Source organism: Capricornis sumatraensis, chromosome 16 (genome assembly GCF_032405125.1).
Source record: "Capricornis sumatraensis isolate serow.1 chromosome 16, serow.2, whole genome shotgun sequence".
NCBI classification, from domain to species: Eukaryota; Metazoa; Chordata; class Mammalia; order Artiodactyla; family Bovidae; genus Capricornis; species Capricornis sumatraensis.
The window spans coordinates 55,575,478-55,591,012 of NC_091084.1; the positions used below are offsets into that span (position 1 = coordinate 55,575,478).

The 15,535-nt window shown below is 48.0% G+C and overlaps 1 pseudogene; it reads left to right on the forward strand.

The window, feature by feature from the left end:
- The first annotated feature begins 1,453 nt into the window (after positions 1 to 1,453).
- On the forward strand, positions 1,454 to 11,147 carry LOC138092968 (2-acylglycerol O-acyltransferase 2-like; annotated as a pseudogene).
- The last annotated feature ends 4,388 nt before the right edge of the window (positions 11,148 to 15,535 follow it).

Consider the following 15,535-nt stretch of genomic DNA (forward strand, 5'->3'; position numbering starts at 1 on the left):
CTGATTCCAATGAGACAGCTATCACTGAGAAGGGCAGCGATTTCATCAGACACTGACTGAAGCTTATTTGGGAGGGAGAGAATTGATCCATAGCCTCTCTACTCATAGGCCTTTTTGTTCTATTCTGAAGATGTGTATTTTCCAGTCCATATAGTAACTTCAAACTTGGCCTGAAGTTGATGAAGGAACAACCTGCTGGACAATCCCCAGCAGAGAGCCAAGGATGGGGGCTGCCATGTTGTCCTGGCCCATTAAATATTTTTAAATGTTCTCAACCTCTGTTAAGCATGAAGAAACCACTGTTAAACCCAGTGAAGTACATGAGGAACCCCAGACAGAGCAGTGTAAGTGCAGAGTCCTAACCAGTTGACTACCAGCGTAATTTATAATGTCTTTGAAAAACTCTATGGCTAGGTGGAGACTGTAGCAAGGGCAGGTGAGAGGAAGTCTAGTTAAGTTTTAGGTTGTGCTGGAGGTGCTGAGGAAACTAGCAGAGAGGATGTCAAGTACCCACCTACAAAGTCAAGTCTGGAGCCTGGGAGAAGTCAGGCTGGAGAAGCAGTTTGGAAGATTCCAAGGCCATGAGCCTGGATAAGGCCTCTGCGGGAGAAAGGGTGGAGAGAAGAGGGAGGGTCCAGGGACTGAGGTGCAAGAGGACCCTCAAACACTTAGTCTGTTGAAGGATAAGAGCCACCGTGGAGACCCATGAGTAGCCAGAGGGGCAGGAGGCAAACCAGGAGAGGGTGGTGTCCACAGGCTAAATGGTTTCAAGGAGGAGGGAGGGATCAACTGTGTCTGAGGCTGCTGAGAGGTCAAGATGAGAGCTGAGAACCACTGGATTCAGCAGTGTGGAGGCCACTGGTGAACTTGTCAAGGGCAATTCCGCAGGACAGTGACATCTGAAGTCTGGAGGAGGGAGGACAGAATGGGAGGGGAGGGTGTTTAATGCAGATGGTTCTTTCTTGAGTTGTGCTGTGCAGGTGAGCTGAGGAATAGGGCAGGTGATGGAGGAGATGGTGGGCCTGATGGATATTTATATGGGATCTGGTACTGCTTATTTGTAAAGGGGAACAGTGGACCTGGCAAGTGAAAGGAGACAATTGCTGCAGCCAAGTAATTCTGTAAGTGAAAAGAGGGCAGGATTGCCCTATACTTGCTGCTTCACTTGCCAAGTAATGGGCAAGATTTGAGCAAAGGTGATCTGGCAGATAATGTATTGCCTGAGGAGTAAACCGTACTTCTCTTCCCCCATACTCAGCTAGGTTCCGACCAGGTGCTTTTAAAGATTTCTCCTAAGAAGCTTGTTCCTGTGATAACACCTTATGGTTGGCTGGTAACCCACCCCCATCCCTACAAGTGCTTAGAAAACTGCTGGCAGCAATGAACTGCTGGCAGAGGTGTCTCAGACCACAGCAGAGCTCAGAGAAGCTTCCTGAGACAGCAGATCAACAGCATGGTGGAGTTCGCCCCCTTGTTTGTGCCTTGGGAACGCAGGCTGCAAACATTCGTGGTCCTGCAGTGGGTCAGCTGTTTCCTGGCCATGGGTAAGGTGAGCTGGTTTGGAAACTGGTAACCCTGAGCACCTGTCATTTCTGGGGCACACAGTGCATTGATGGGAAGAAAACACAGATCCTAAATGGTTTGCTAGCTCAGCACCTGGGGATCACGGGGATGAAGGACATCCTGCTCAGATGGCCATTTGGAGCTTTGCCAGAAGGAGTGTGTATGACTATCTGTGTTCACCCTCAGCCCAGCCTGGTCCCTGGGACCATCAGGAACAGCACAGGGAGGTCTAGTAGCCCTGAGCCTGGAGCTACAGTAAGGGCAGCTGAGAGATGGAAGGTGAGCCCACCAGTGCCAGAAATAAGAGGTTGTACCTTGTCCCTTATCCTGAGGGCAAAGGGCAGCCCCAGGAGGGCTTTAGGTACTGGAGTGACATGGTCCAATCTGTGTCTGACAGGCTGCAATTGAGGGATCTCAATTGTGTTGTGGTGTCTGGGGGAGGCAGATGACAGGGAGAAGTTGTTACTAAATCAGATTTGGGCCTGCTTTCCTAAGCACAGTAAAGCTCATATACTGGTACTTAGTTGAGATAAAAAGTTTTAGAAAGTGCAGTGTTTATTGCAGGAGCCAAGAAAGGAGTCTAAGTATGTACGGCTCAAAATTACAGAACCCCCGCTCCCTGCCATGAATTTCAGGGAATGGTGTCTAGAGACTGGGTGAGGTAGAGTTTCTGGGCACATGATCAGCTCCTAGACAATTGTCTGATTGCTTGGTGGTGAGGAAACTGGGAGCCAACATCATCAACCTTCTGGTTTCCCCCAGTCTGAGGTCTACAGGCTGGTGAGCAACTTCCTCCACCTGGTGGGGGTTCAGTATCTGCAAAACAGCTCAAAGATGAGGCTCAGAATATTATCTATAACCCTTGAGGAGTTAATAAAATTTCTTGATTTATTGAGTAAGTAAAACTATTATTATTAGTATTTCCTCTTGTGGACTATTTTTCTTTCTTTCTGTGTTTATCATTTTTCTGGTTCATTTTATCCTTTAGAAATTGAGGAAAGCTTATGAGGCCACAGTATTTCTACAAATAAGGGGCAGACCGAGGATATGAGAGGTCTTTTCTAGGAAGGCTGCATAGGTCCTGCTCAGGTACAAGGTCCGTTTGCAACAGGGGCCACAACATAAGTCTGTGGGCCCAATACAGCCCTCTGATTGTTTTTGCATTTGTACAGCCCGAAAGTCAAGAATGGTTTTTACAATTTAAATGCTTGAAATGATTTTGTATCTATACAATATCCTCCTAGTTGCCTCTTGAGCCTCACATTCTGAATTATGGCTCTGAATTCTGAAAAGATTCCTTACCCTGATATAGGGAGGCAAGCGGTAGATAGAGAGATAAGACCACTTCTCAAAGATACTTAAGAGATTGTCCATGGGCAAAATGTACAGACTGGCAAGAAAGCAAGGGCTTGCCATAGGCCATAAATGTAGTGAACAGCTGGCTCATGCTGGCCATACAGCAGGCCTTTGGGGAGGGGCAACGAAGTGACCAGAAAGGCCAACAGGGACCTGTCACCACGGACTCAGGTCCCAGACAAATACTTCCTAGTGGGTTACTTGTATACTCTGTTCTTTTTTCTTTAATTCACACACTCACATAGAAACGTAAGTGCCTTTCAAACAGGTGGTCTTGTTCTCATCTGCATCTCTAGCTCCTTGATAGAGCTGGTGTTGGTATACGTTTGTTAAGTGAAAGAATGTTGGGAGCATAATGGAGCCAAAATAGTAGAATTAAATGTCAGGTCCCATCCTACTAGCTTTCTGGGTGATCTAGCCGACTTGGCTACACTCTCCAGGTCTCAGTAAATGGGGCTTTGCTTTTTTCTTTCTAGGTGTTATAAGGAGAAAGAAGGGAGTTTCCTTTCTCAGGGACTGGAAATACTCCCAAGTTTGGCATTGCCTGCTGACAGGAGTTAAAATGTGAGTCCAGGGTGAGGTATACTGTGGGGTGTGGAGAGTTCTTTTGGTTAAGTGGAAATGCAAGCATTTAAAAAAATGCTATTATTATTCATTCAAACAGAATATGTATTCTAAAAATGCATCCAGGGAAAAGTGAATCCTACCCCGCAGAGAGCCAGTATGAACAACTTGGGTTTTATTCTCTAGACCAGACATGGGAGTTCTCATTTCATGGGTACAGAGGTTCAGTTTGGGAAGATGAAAAGAGTTCCAGAGATGAAGGATGGTGATTGTTACACACAATATGATGAATTAATGCCATCAACAATACACTAAAAATCATTTCAGGTATATGCCCAGGAGTAGGAATGCTGAGTCTTATGGTAGCTCTATTTTTGGTTTCATAAGGTATCTCCATTTAGTTCTCTATAGTGCCCTTATCAAGAAAACCATAATACGAAAAGATCCAAGAGCCACAGTGTTCTTTGCAGCCCTATTTACAATAACTAAGACATGGAAACAATCTAAATGTCCAAGGACAGAGGAATGGATATAAATGGAATATTACCCAGTCATTAAAAAGAACAAACGATGCCATTGTAGCAACATGGATGGACCTAGAAATTGTCATAGTGAATGAAGTAAGTCAGACACAAAAACACAAATATTGTATGATATCACTTATATGTAGTATCAAAAAAGGGTACAAATACATTTATTTATTTACAAAGCATATGGACATTGAAAACAAATTTATGGTTACCAGAGGACCAGGAGGGAAAGAAAAATTGAGGGATTTGGATTGACATATACACACTACGTCTTGCCTGGAAAATTGCATGGACAGAGGAGCCTTGTAGGCTATAGTCCATGGGGTCGCAAGGAGTCGGACACTACTGAGTGACTTTACTTCATACACACTACTATCTATAAAATAGATAACTAATAAAATCTCTAGAGAGCATAGGAAACTCCACTTAAGATGCTTTAATGGTTTATATGGAAAAAGAACCAAAAAAAAAAGTGTGGCTATAGGTATATGTATAACTCATTTAATTTCCTGTACACCTGAAATGAACATAACACTGTGAATTAACTATAATATAAATTTTATAAAAGATAATAAAATAAAAAATTATTTTGATACATGTTATGTTTAACATAGGTTTTACTGCCATAAAACTTGAAAAGACAATACAAAGTGCATCAAACACAGCCTTGAAATCAGCACTATGAGGGCAGGTATCTCTGTGTGTTGTTCACGGTTGTAGCACTAGCATTTGGGATGTTGTGTGTGCTCTGAATAAAGTGAGCCTCTGTGAGCCCTAACCTACTTTGGCTTATGCATTTTATTACTATTCAGACTGGGTCAAAAGTCCCCTCCCGCTGGTAGTCAGCCATGAATGACAGGCCCAGTTTATGCAACTTTCAAGTGCAATACAAGTGGAAGTTGACCTTTAAGAGTTTGAGCACATGGTTTCATGGAGGGAAAGGAATGGAGAGGACACAATATTCTCTAAGAATAAAGTCATTGCCATCAGATTAAAGACAGCCCTACAGACCACCTGAACCTGAGTCAAAGCCGGGATTAGCCTGTGAAAAGGAACTCAGAATCCTAAGACTGGGAGGAATTGTTCATCGGGGCTGTCCTACCCCTTCTGCACTCCTGACGGACAGGCCAGGCATAGATTGCCCTCTTTCTTCCTCCCTCCTTCAGCAGGAAATGGCCTGGCAGCAGAGCAAAGAACTGAACAAAAGCTAAAGTTGTATCAGGGAGTTGTATGCACACTGAGCAGCTTAGCGTGGCCAGAACAAGATGTGTGTGTGGTAAGTGAGGCTGGAGCAAGAGGGAGATCAAGTTAGCAGTGGGGACATTGAAGTCAGGCTAAGCTGCTTGAGCTGAGCTTCAAAGTTATGAGAAGTCATGTGGGGACTTCAGCTAAAGGGGAGACATATCTATGGAATATAGGATTTATCTATGGAAAGATGGGCTGAGGTCAACAGGAAGAGGGCTAGGTAGAAAGCTTCTTCATTCACAGAACGCATACTAGAAAGATTTCATCCTGTCACATCTCTATCAGGCATTTATTGAGCACCTGGTGAATACAGACTACTGAATAGGGCAGAGATGGCCGTAGAGGGAGAAGACTGAAAGGAACGAGGTGTCTGGGAAAAAGCGTAGTGGGGAAAGAGTCAGTTTGAAGTTAGGTCTACCTGGCTTCAAACCCAATCTCCCAGTGTGACACGAGACAGGCTCATTTCTTCTCCCTTTAAGGCAGAGTAGGCTGACCCTTCCTCTTGGGGCGAGGCCTGGACAGGACTGTGCTGCTAGTGCTGGGCAAATGGGGAGAGCTCGTGACTTCATACCTCTAATCACCAATGCTCCTGCCTCTCTCCCCCAGCATTGTCTGCTATGTGGTCTTCATAGGCCTCCTGTTCGCAAGATTCTGGATCTTCAGTATCCTGTATGCGATCTGGTGGATCGAGCCAAGCCTTGGCAGGGGGGCAGGCAGAGTGATGTGCTAAGGCACTGGGTCATATGGAGGTACATGAAGGACTATTCCCCCATCTTGGTGAGTAATGGGGCTGGTTGTGTTGTGGCCAGGATGGAAGTCCCCAGGTGTCCACTGGAAAGCGTGTTCCTGTGTACAGTGAGCAGAATACTGGGCTGGGAGGCAGGAGACAGACTTTTACCACTCTGTGATCTGAGAATAGTCGGTTTCTCTCTGGGTATGGTGTCCCATGTATAGAGATGTGGAGCAAATATGAGGATTGATGTATGAAAGAGATTTGAAGGTTCTGTGAGCCATGTAGTATGGCACATATGTGTATCTTAGCACAGAGGTGTAAAGCCTTCAGTAGTGCAAGGCAGGGACAAGCCCTCATCTGGAGGCAGGCACTGTTTTGGACACCTGCAGAGGGCGGGCAGTACCACCAAGTGTCCAGTAGAGGCAGAGATGACATGCACTCTGACCTCCCTGTCCTGGACTGAGGCCTGAAAGGGGGCTACGGTAGGCAGATTCTGGACTCTGTCACCCCTCAGGAGAACTTCCAAGTCATCCACACCCCCTTACAGAGCAGGCCCTGCAGGAATTTTAGCATGGCAGGAGGTAGGGCAGCCAGGGAGAGAGCCTGCTCTCTACTGAAAACAAGTGCACAACCTTAAAGTTGTGAGGGGTTTTGTCCTAAGATGTTACTGAGGACTGTCGTCAGCAGATAGCCTCTCAGCAACCTTGGAGGAGCTGTTCTGAAAGGTAATGGAGGGGTCAGGACTTATGGGTTTCGCTGGGGGCAAAAAAAAACCACCTATGTAGACAAACATCAAAATATGACTGCCAGTCACAAAAAGCAGACAACTCAAGTTATTGATTTTCATGTTTTTCTGTGCATGGGGAGATGCAAAATCTGGGCTCACTGCAATCATTCCTTTGATGTTCGTCCTCACTCACTGTGACCAGTATCCTTTATTCTTCCATCCTGAATTCCTTTCAAGAACCATTGTCGGTGGCAGCTACAGTGGCTGCTGGCTTGAAGGCAGGCAAGCAACATTCCTTGTCTTGGCCACTCTGCTGGGCCTACTCCACATCACAGACCTTTGCACTGTGATTCTACGAGCTACTACCTAATGGTAGAGTTTCTAGTGAAATTAGGAGACTATGTCTGAGCACTAGAACTTTCTAAACGCACCCTATGGGCTTCCTGAGGAGCTAATGGAGAATCAGGCACTGTTTCCCCTAGGACAAGCTGCTTCCACCTCATGCTGGAGATCAGTCCAGGATCTGGGTTTCTCTGTGAAGATTTCATTATCCTGGAGCAGCAGTGTCTGCACAGACCAAGCCCTGAGCAAGGGTGCAGTGCCGTCGGCAGGCTGTGACCTGGTGTCAGAAAGTGCTGCAGACTTGGCAGGACACCCCCCTGGCCCCTCCCCACCCACACCTGTGGGCATCACCAGGACTTCATGCCCCTCCTCCTGGCACTCTCTTCCCTGCACCCTGGGGTCTCTTACACTGAGTCACAGGAACTCAGGGGTCAGCCCTGACCCGGGACAGAACTCCAGCTGCCATAGTCCTTGAAGAGATGCTCACTCCCTCCTGTGATGGCTCCGTTATTCTGGGCGGGCTCTGCCTGGGATAAGGTTTCCCTTCATGTAGGACAGGGGCTTGTGTCCCAGTCACCCTGCTAGGAGTGCTACCTCTACCTTGGGCAGGGGCCTTCCTTATCTGGTGGGCTGTATCGGCTTCATCCATTCATGGGTCCATTCTCTCCCTCTTCATCCAACGGTCTCCCAGAGCATCTCCTCTGCTCCAGGCCTGCACCAGGGATGAGGATCCTCAGATAGGCCATCTCTCATTTCAGGACACTCACATAGGGGTGTGATAGCACTTGGGGACACATAGAAGAGGTCAGCACAGACAGTTAGCAGAGACTGGGGAGGGCATGAGGTGCAGCCCCGATTCACCAGGCTGCTGTCCCTGCAGCTGGTCAAGACTGCCAAACTGGACCCCTCCCGGAACTACCTCACTGGCTTCCACCCTCATGGGATCGGGGTGATTGGAGCTTTTATCAACCTGTGCACTGAGAGCACTGGGTTCTCCTCAGTTTTCCTAGGCATCTGCTCGCATCTGATGATGCTAAACTTGTGGTTCTGGGTCCCTATCTTCAAGGGATTACATCATGTCCATGGGTGAATCTTCCCAAATCTAGCCAGCACAAGAAGGTGAGGGCTGGAGACATGGAGGAAGGGTTTCAGGGAGGGCTTCTAAGATTTCTATACTTCCTGCAAGAGCATGTGCAGTGGAGAAGGAGACTAGACATAAAGAAGCATTTCCCACAGCTCTGTGCCCAGCAATGACCTTAGTGAGGGCTTGGGAAGAAGGAAATGATTTAGTCCCAGCCCTCAGGGAACTCCCAGCTGCAGGAGGAGGGTGAGTGGAGACCTGCCACACATGCCCCACAGTCTCTCCCTGTCACCCCATACCTAACCACCTTCCTCTCTCCCCAGGGCTGGTCTCAGCAGACAAGGAGAGTGCTGCTCACATTCTGAGCAGGAAAGAAAGCATCAATCTGCTGTCCATGCTTGTTGGGGGCGTCCAGGAGGCACTGAACGCCACGCCTGGGGCCTACAAGCTGGTGCTGCTGAACCGCAAGGGCTTCATCAGGCTTGACCTGATGCACGGGTATGGGGGAGAGGGCTCTAAGTTCAGCTGGAGGTTGGCAAGGATTGTGTTTTTGTGGGATACACCAGAGATTAAGGCAGATTCTATTTTGGCAGGTAGATTCTCAATCCATTGACATTGAAGAGTCTATCTTGGTGATCGATGTTTTGTCTCATTCGCAAATACCCAGAGAAGATTCTAGAAGGGAGTTTGGTGATTAAAGGGAATAAGTGTCAAAGGTCATATTGTTGAAAGCTTGCATTACATCTGAGTCAAAGGGGCTTGGACAATAAAGTCTGAGACATAGCTTAGAGCTGTTCTCCTAAAGCATCTGTGAAAAATACAAGGTAGCTTGGGCAGAAGAGATTTTTCAGAAAATTTGCAGATATTTTCTATCTAGGAGGATTCTCTGCAGCATTCTGGACTCCCTGTCATGTTACAACAGCCAGACAGTGGCCCTGAGGCAGGCCAGGTCCCAAGGCTGTGGCAGGTCTGGGAGACACCCAAGGCCTCCTACTTTTGGCCCAGGGCTCTGTCCTCTGTTCCAGTTCCTGCTCACTAGGTCCCTTCAGTAGGCTAAGGTACCAGTTTGTGCCTTCTTGCCCCTCCAGACGCCCTCTCTCCTGTCTCCCTCTACGGCAGCTCTGATGCCAATCTTCTCCTTTGGGGAGAATGACATATTTGACCAGGTTGAGAACTCTCCTGGTTCCTGGTTGCGGTGGTTTCAGGACCGACTTCACAAGAGCACCAGAGGCTCCATCCCGGTCTTCTATAGCCGTGGAGTCTTCCAGTTCAGCTTTGGTCTTATGCCCTGCCACCGACCCATCACCACTGTGGGTGAGCGTAGATCTGGGCTGGGAGGGGAAGGGCTATTGTGTTAGAGGCCTGGGCTTGTGCTGCAAGGACACTTGGACATAGAGCAGTACACCCTTGATTTTGTGGTGCACAAATTCTAGAGTGTGAAACACACACAGGAAAGTAACCGTATGAAAGGCAGTCTAGAATGAGAAGAGTAACAGGGGCATGAAGACCAGTAGCCTCTACTGATTACTGAGTCCCTGCTTGTGTCAGGCACTGCACTGGCTCCTTACATGCAGCGGCTTAGTTTTCCCAACAACTTGTGAGGAGGGCCTCTCCTCCCCATTTTATTGATTGCAAACACAGACCCACAGAAGGTAAATCACTTCCAAGAGATCAGCCTGAATTAAGGTTTGATAAGGGTATTTGCCTTTTTATTATGCAAGACAAGAGGGTTTAATTCTGACCACAGGGTCTAATGACAGTAATTGGAGAAGGTGGATACAAGACAATGGCAGTTCTGTTAGAATTGTATGTAAAGGAGAAATCAGCAGTCTCTGAAGGAGAGCCAGAGGGATTTCCTTGTAAATAATGGGCATGGGCTTTAGTCCATAGACTTAGCACCATCTTTCAGCTATTTGGTTTCTTACTGAATTCCCACTAGGTTCCAATGGTAGTGCTAATAGAGGTGTTCATCTCGACTCACCCAGTCATTTCTTAGTTGAGTACAGGCAACCTCCTCTCCCAAACTTTCTTTGCGTTGTGTGGTGATATTCTCATGAATGTTTATAGTGCTGTTGCCTCAGGACCTTTCCCAAGAGAAGACATGGCAGCTGTTTTCTGATCCACCTCCTCCCACAGACACAGTCTCTTCCAGTCATGGCATCTGAGACTCCCAAATCCACCTTTCCCTGAGGCTAAGAGCACATCCCTAGGGCTTGCAACCTGACACTGATTGTTCCTGGCTACAGGACCTTAAACAAGTAACCATAAACAAGTTACTTGCTGCTGCTAAGTCACTTCAGTCGTGTCCAACTCTGTGTGACCCCAGAGACGGCAGCCCACTGGGCTCCCCCATCCCTGGGATTTTCCAGGCAAGAATACTGGAGTGGGTTGCCATTTCCTTCTCCAATGCATGAAAGTGAAAAGTGAAATTGAAGTCGCTCAGTCATGTCCGACTCTTAGCGACCCCATGGACTGCAGCCCGCCAGGCTCCTCCGTCCATGGGATTTTCCAGGCAAGAGTACTGGAGTGGGGTGCCATTGCCTTCTCCGAACAAGTTACTTAACCTCCCTGAACCTCATTTCTTCAGCAGTCAAACAGGAATAATAACAGGTTCTGACATCCTAGGATTGTTAGAATGACAGAAGAGATAATGCATGCAAATGCCTGCTGACTGTATAGTTGATATATCAGAATCTTGGAGTTGTTAACATCGTAGAATCTATGACTCAAAAATAGAATTGAAAGAGAGGGAGAAAGAATGTTTACCTGCTCAGATGACCATTGTGGTGGGAACACCCTGTGCCTTCAGTGGTTCCTGCTCTGGGCCACCACTCACCTCTGTGTCTTGCAGTGGAGAAGCCCATTGAGGTGCAGAAGACACCGCATCGCTCCCAGGAGGAGGTGGACAGGCTCCATCAGCACTACATGCAGGAGCTGGAAAATCTCTTCGAAGCCCACAAGCTCAAGAACAATGTCTCCATAGACTAACACTTGGAATTCTGTTGAACACCTCCCTAGGGGAGGGGCTCCTCTAAAGGACAGGACTGGCATTAGGGAAGATGGAGGGAGGTGCGGTTGAAGCTGAAAAGTTAAAATTTTACATAACCTCCTGCTCTTTCTGTTATAGCCATGCGTTCCAGGAAACAAACTCACTCAGAAGGACAATGCAGATAGTGGAGTGTAGTTTATTACACCGGTGGTCCCAAGGCAGAGTCTCTCTTAACCAAGGACCCTGACCAGCATTTGGGAAAATCTTCTATACCCCATGTGTACGTGTCTGAACCCACCACTCCAAATTCCTTGAGACTTACATAAACCAAAGAAAATACAATCCCAATAACCCCATCATTCACGTGCTATTTGCTCATGTGCTCAAACAGTCAAACAATTAGCCAATAATCAATAAACTCGAGGTTACACTCTGATAGATACAGAAAAATTTATGGCCTGTCTGGAGGGAGGGGTGATAGTGTATGTTTTCTCTTAGGCGATGAGTAACCTAGATATGATCTTCAAGGTTCCCCCGTCTTGAGGGGTCTTATCGGTCTCTTGTTGTTTTCATAGGCACTAAACACAGAGTTCAGAGCCCATTGGAAAGGTGGCTGAGCATGATCAGCATGAACAGGCCCAAGATGGAGTCCAGACCCTATGAATTCCTTCTTCACTTCTGCCTCTGTAACTCAGCTTGCTCCTTGCAAAGTCTGAATCATGTAGGTCTCAGATAGTGGTGAAGAAGGAATTCACAGGGCCTGGACCTGGAAAATCCCATGGACGAAGGAGCCTGGTAGGCTGCAGTCCATGGGGTCACTAACAGTCGGACCCGACTGAGCGACTTCACTTTCACTTTTCACTTTCATGCATTGGAGAAGGAAATGGCAACCCACTCCAGTGTTCTTGCCTGGAGAATCCCAAGGATGGCAGAGCCTGGGGGGCTGCCGTCTATGGGGTCGCACAGAGTCAGACACGACTGAAGCGACTTAGCAGTAGCAGCAGCAGGACTCCATCAGAGGCCTGTTCGTGCTGATCTTGCTTGGCCACCTCTCCAGCGGACTCTGGACTCTGTGCTTAGTGCCTATGAAAACTACAATAGAAAGATAAGACCCCCTCTGGACAGGGGAATCTTGAAGATCACATCCAGGTTACTCATCGCCTAAGAGAAAACATACTCTAATCACCCCTGCCTCCGGACAGGTCATAAATTCTTTCTGTATCTATCAGAGTGTAACCACAGGCTTATTGATTATTAACTGTTTGAACACCTAACACTTGATAACACTGGAATAATGGGGTTACTGTGATTGTATTTACCCTTCCTTTGTTTTAAGTTCCAAGGAAATTGGGGTGGTGGGTTCGGATACGTACACATGGGGTATAAAAGATTTTCACAAATGCTGGTCAGGGTCCTTGGCTAAGAGGAGACTCTGCCTTGGGCCTGCCGGTGTAATAAACTGCACTCCACTATCTGTGTTGTCCTTCTGAGTGAGTTTGTTTCCCGGAACGCGTGGCTGTAAGATTCTGGTGCATTGGCTGGGAAACTCCTCGCTTTGAGGAGACAGGTCTCATTTGAGGCCACCCCGAGATTTTGTAGCTTGAATCTCCTAGAGTGGGGAAGGCACCTCACCCCTCTGGAAGAATTCAGCCTCTCAACGCCGGGTTTCTTCGCTTTGGCAGGTCGTGAACGGCAGCAAGGGAACTGAGTGCTCAGGTGGGGAGGAGCCCACCTGGTAGGGTGGAGGAGTGGGCCTGATCACCCCCCTGGGAGGGACCAGAAGGAAGACGCATAGGAAACTGGTTTAGGTTGGCGACAATAGCTGCTCAACACTCAGGTCGACGGCTGTGCAGGGATAAAGAACGGGAACTTAGGGTTTAAGAAAGCCAGTCAGGAGGTGTGTCCATGCCATCTTAGGGAACGTGCCGAGCTGTAACCACAGGGTTTTAGAAAGAGGATATCGATTTCTGCGTGCTCGTATTCTGCCCTCCCCCAGGAGGTACCCATCTGCTGTGTGACCCATCATCTCTCCTGCCAGTGGAAACAGGTAGATTGGCTTCTCGGGAAGGCCCTGGGACATGGGAATCCAGAGGTAAGAAAACAGGAGGAAGCAGATCTAAGGCCACTGTATTGGAGAATATGATTAAGAATTTTAAGAAAGGATTCGATGGAGACTATGGGAGGAAAATGACGCCCGGCCGGCTCCGTACCCTTTGTGAAGTCAAATGGCCTTCAATGGGAGTTGGCTGGCCACCAGAGGGAACTATGGACTTAAATCTCATAAAGGCAGTCTATGCTATAGTTACGGGAAAGCCCGGACACCCCGACCAGTTTCCGTACTTAGACTCTTGGCTGGGAATAGCCCAAGACCCCCCAAAATGGGCCCGTTTTTACACTCATGGCGGGGAAGGAAAAATCTTGATGACCCAAAAGGTAACCAAGGATGAGGAGAAAATTTTACAGGACCCTGAAGGAGATGAGCTTCCACCACCCCCATACTGGATGATGATCCCACCAGCTAGTAACACCGTGGCCACCGGAGGCCCCACCGGAGGCCCCACCGGAGGAACCAGCCCGAGACCGGTAAGCCTCCTGGACTCCTCAACGGTCTGGACAGCTCCATAAGTTGTAGAGCCGCACCCCACCCCTCCGGCCCCCCTCACCGCACTCCCCACCCGGCAGGCTCCAGCCTCAGCTGGAGGGACAATAAGCCCACCGGACTCTACCACCCTGGATGCTGCCACTACGTTCCCAAAACTCCACCCTCCACTTCCGGTAAGTACTCCCAGACAAGGGGGAGGAACCATCAGAATTAAACAAAGGCTCCGCTAGGCCAAAGAGCCAGAGGAAAGAATACCCTTGCAGATGCCCCTCAGAGAAGCTCAGCAACCCCCAATGATAGGGGAGGATGGTGATTATCACCAAGCTCCTGTAACCTATTACTATCAGCCCTTTTCATCAACCGATAAACTGAACTGGCAAAAACACATCCTCTCTTACTCAGTGGAACCCCATGACTAGACTAATGGAGACTATTTTCCGCACTCATCGACCAACCTGGGACGATATAATGCAATTACTAGCATTTCTCTTTAGTACAGAAGAGAGATATAGGATCATCACTGAGGCAAAGAAATGGTTACAGGAGATGGTTCCTGAGGGCACTGCTAACCCAGAGAGGTGGATAGAGCAAGCCTTCCCCACAGACAGACCTAACTGGGACTACAATACAGAGGAAGGAAAAATCCAATTAGACAGATACCTGACAGCAATTATACAAGGACTTCAAAGGGGAGCCCGGAGGCCGATGGACAGGTCTAAACCGGCCAGAATAGTTCAGAAGGGAAACGAGTCTCCTTCCAAATTTTACCAGAGACTTTGTGAGGCCTACAGATTCTATACGCCCATAGACCCTGAAGCTACGGGCTCCCAGATTGTTATCAATTCGGCATTTATCTCCAAAGCATGTCCTGACATAAAACGAAAGCTTCCAAAGACCGAGGGAGTTCTATCCATGTCTAGTTCTCAGCTGATTGAAATAGCAGATAAGGTGTTCTGGAATAGGGACATAGAAATAGAAAAGAAATACGAGAAAAGGTATAAAGGCAAGCAGAGAACAGATGAGAGGTTTGCAATGTTGGCTGCTGCGCTTGGAAAGTCTTCTGAAGACTTTTACAGCTAAAGCAAAGAAACCCCCCCTAGCTTCAAGGTCAGGACAGCCCTCCAACCAGTTCCAACGGAGGCCACGGGCTCCATTACAGCCAAATCAATGCGCCCGATGCTGTGGGTTCGGTCATTGGAAGAATGAGTGCCCAGAAGAAAGAAGGGAGAATAAACCCCTCCCGGTTGCAGAACTCACTAACATAGAGACTGAATAGGGATGCCGAGGCTCAAAGACATCAGGTCCTGGAGAGCCCATGGTAACTTTAAAAATTGGGGACCAAGACATTGACTTTATAGTGGACACTGGGGCAGAACTGTCTGTGGTAACTAAACCCATGGCACCACTGTCTAAAAGGACCACCGCCATAACTGGGGTTTCCTGGAGAAGAAATGGTTAAGTCATTTTGCCAGCCCAGGAAATGTCAGATGGGGGGTCACCAAATGACTCATGAGTTCCTCTATGTCCCTGAGTGCCCAGTACCCCTGCTGGGGAGAGACTTACTCTCCAAACTGGGAGCACAAATGACTTTCTCTCCTGAAGAGAGGCCCACTTTTTGGGTGGGCACAACAACCTACTTACTTTCCTTATCTGTGCCCCCTCAAGAGATCAACAAGACCAGGCAACAGAGTTGGAGAGAAGGCTAACTCAGCTGTTCCCTGAGGTCTGGCCCAAAGATAACCCCCCTGGGCTAGCTAGACACCAAGCCCCTGTAATAACAGAACTCAAACCTGGCGCCACCCT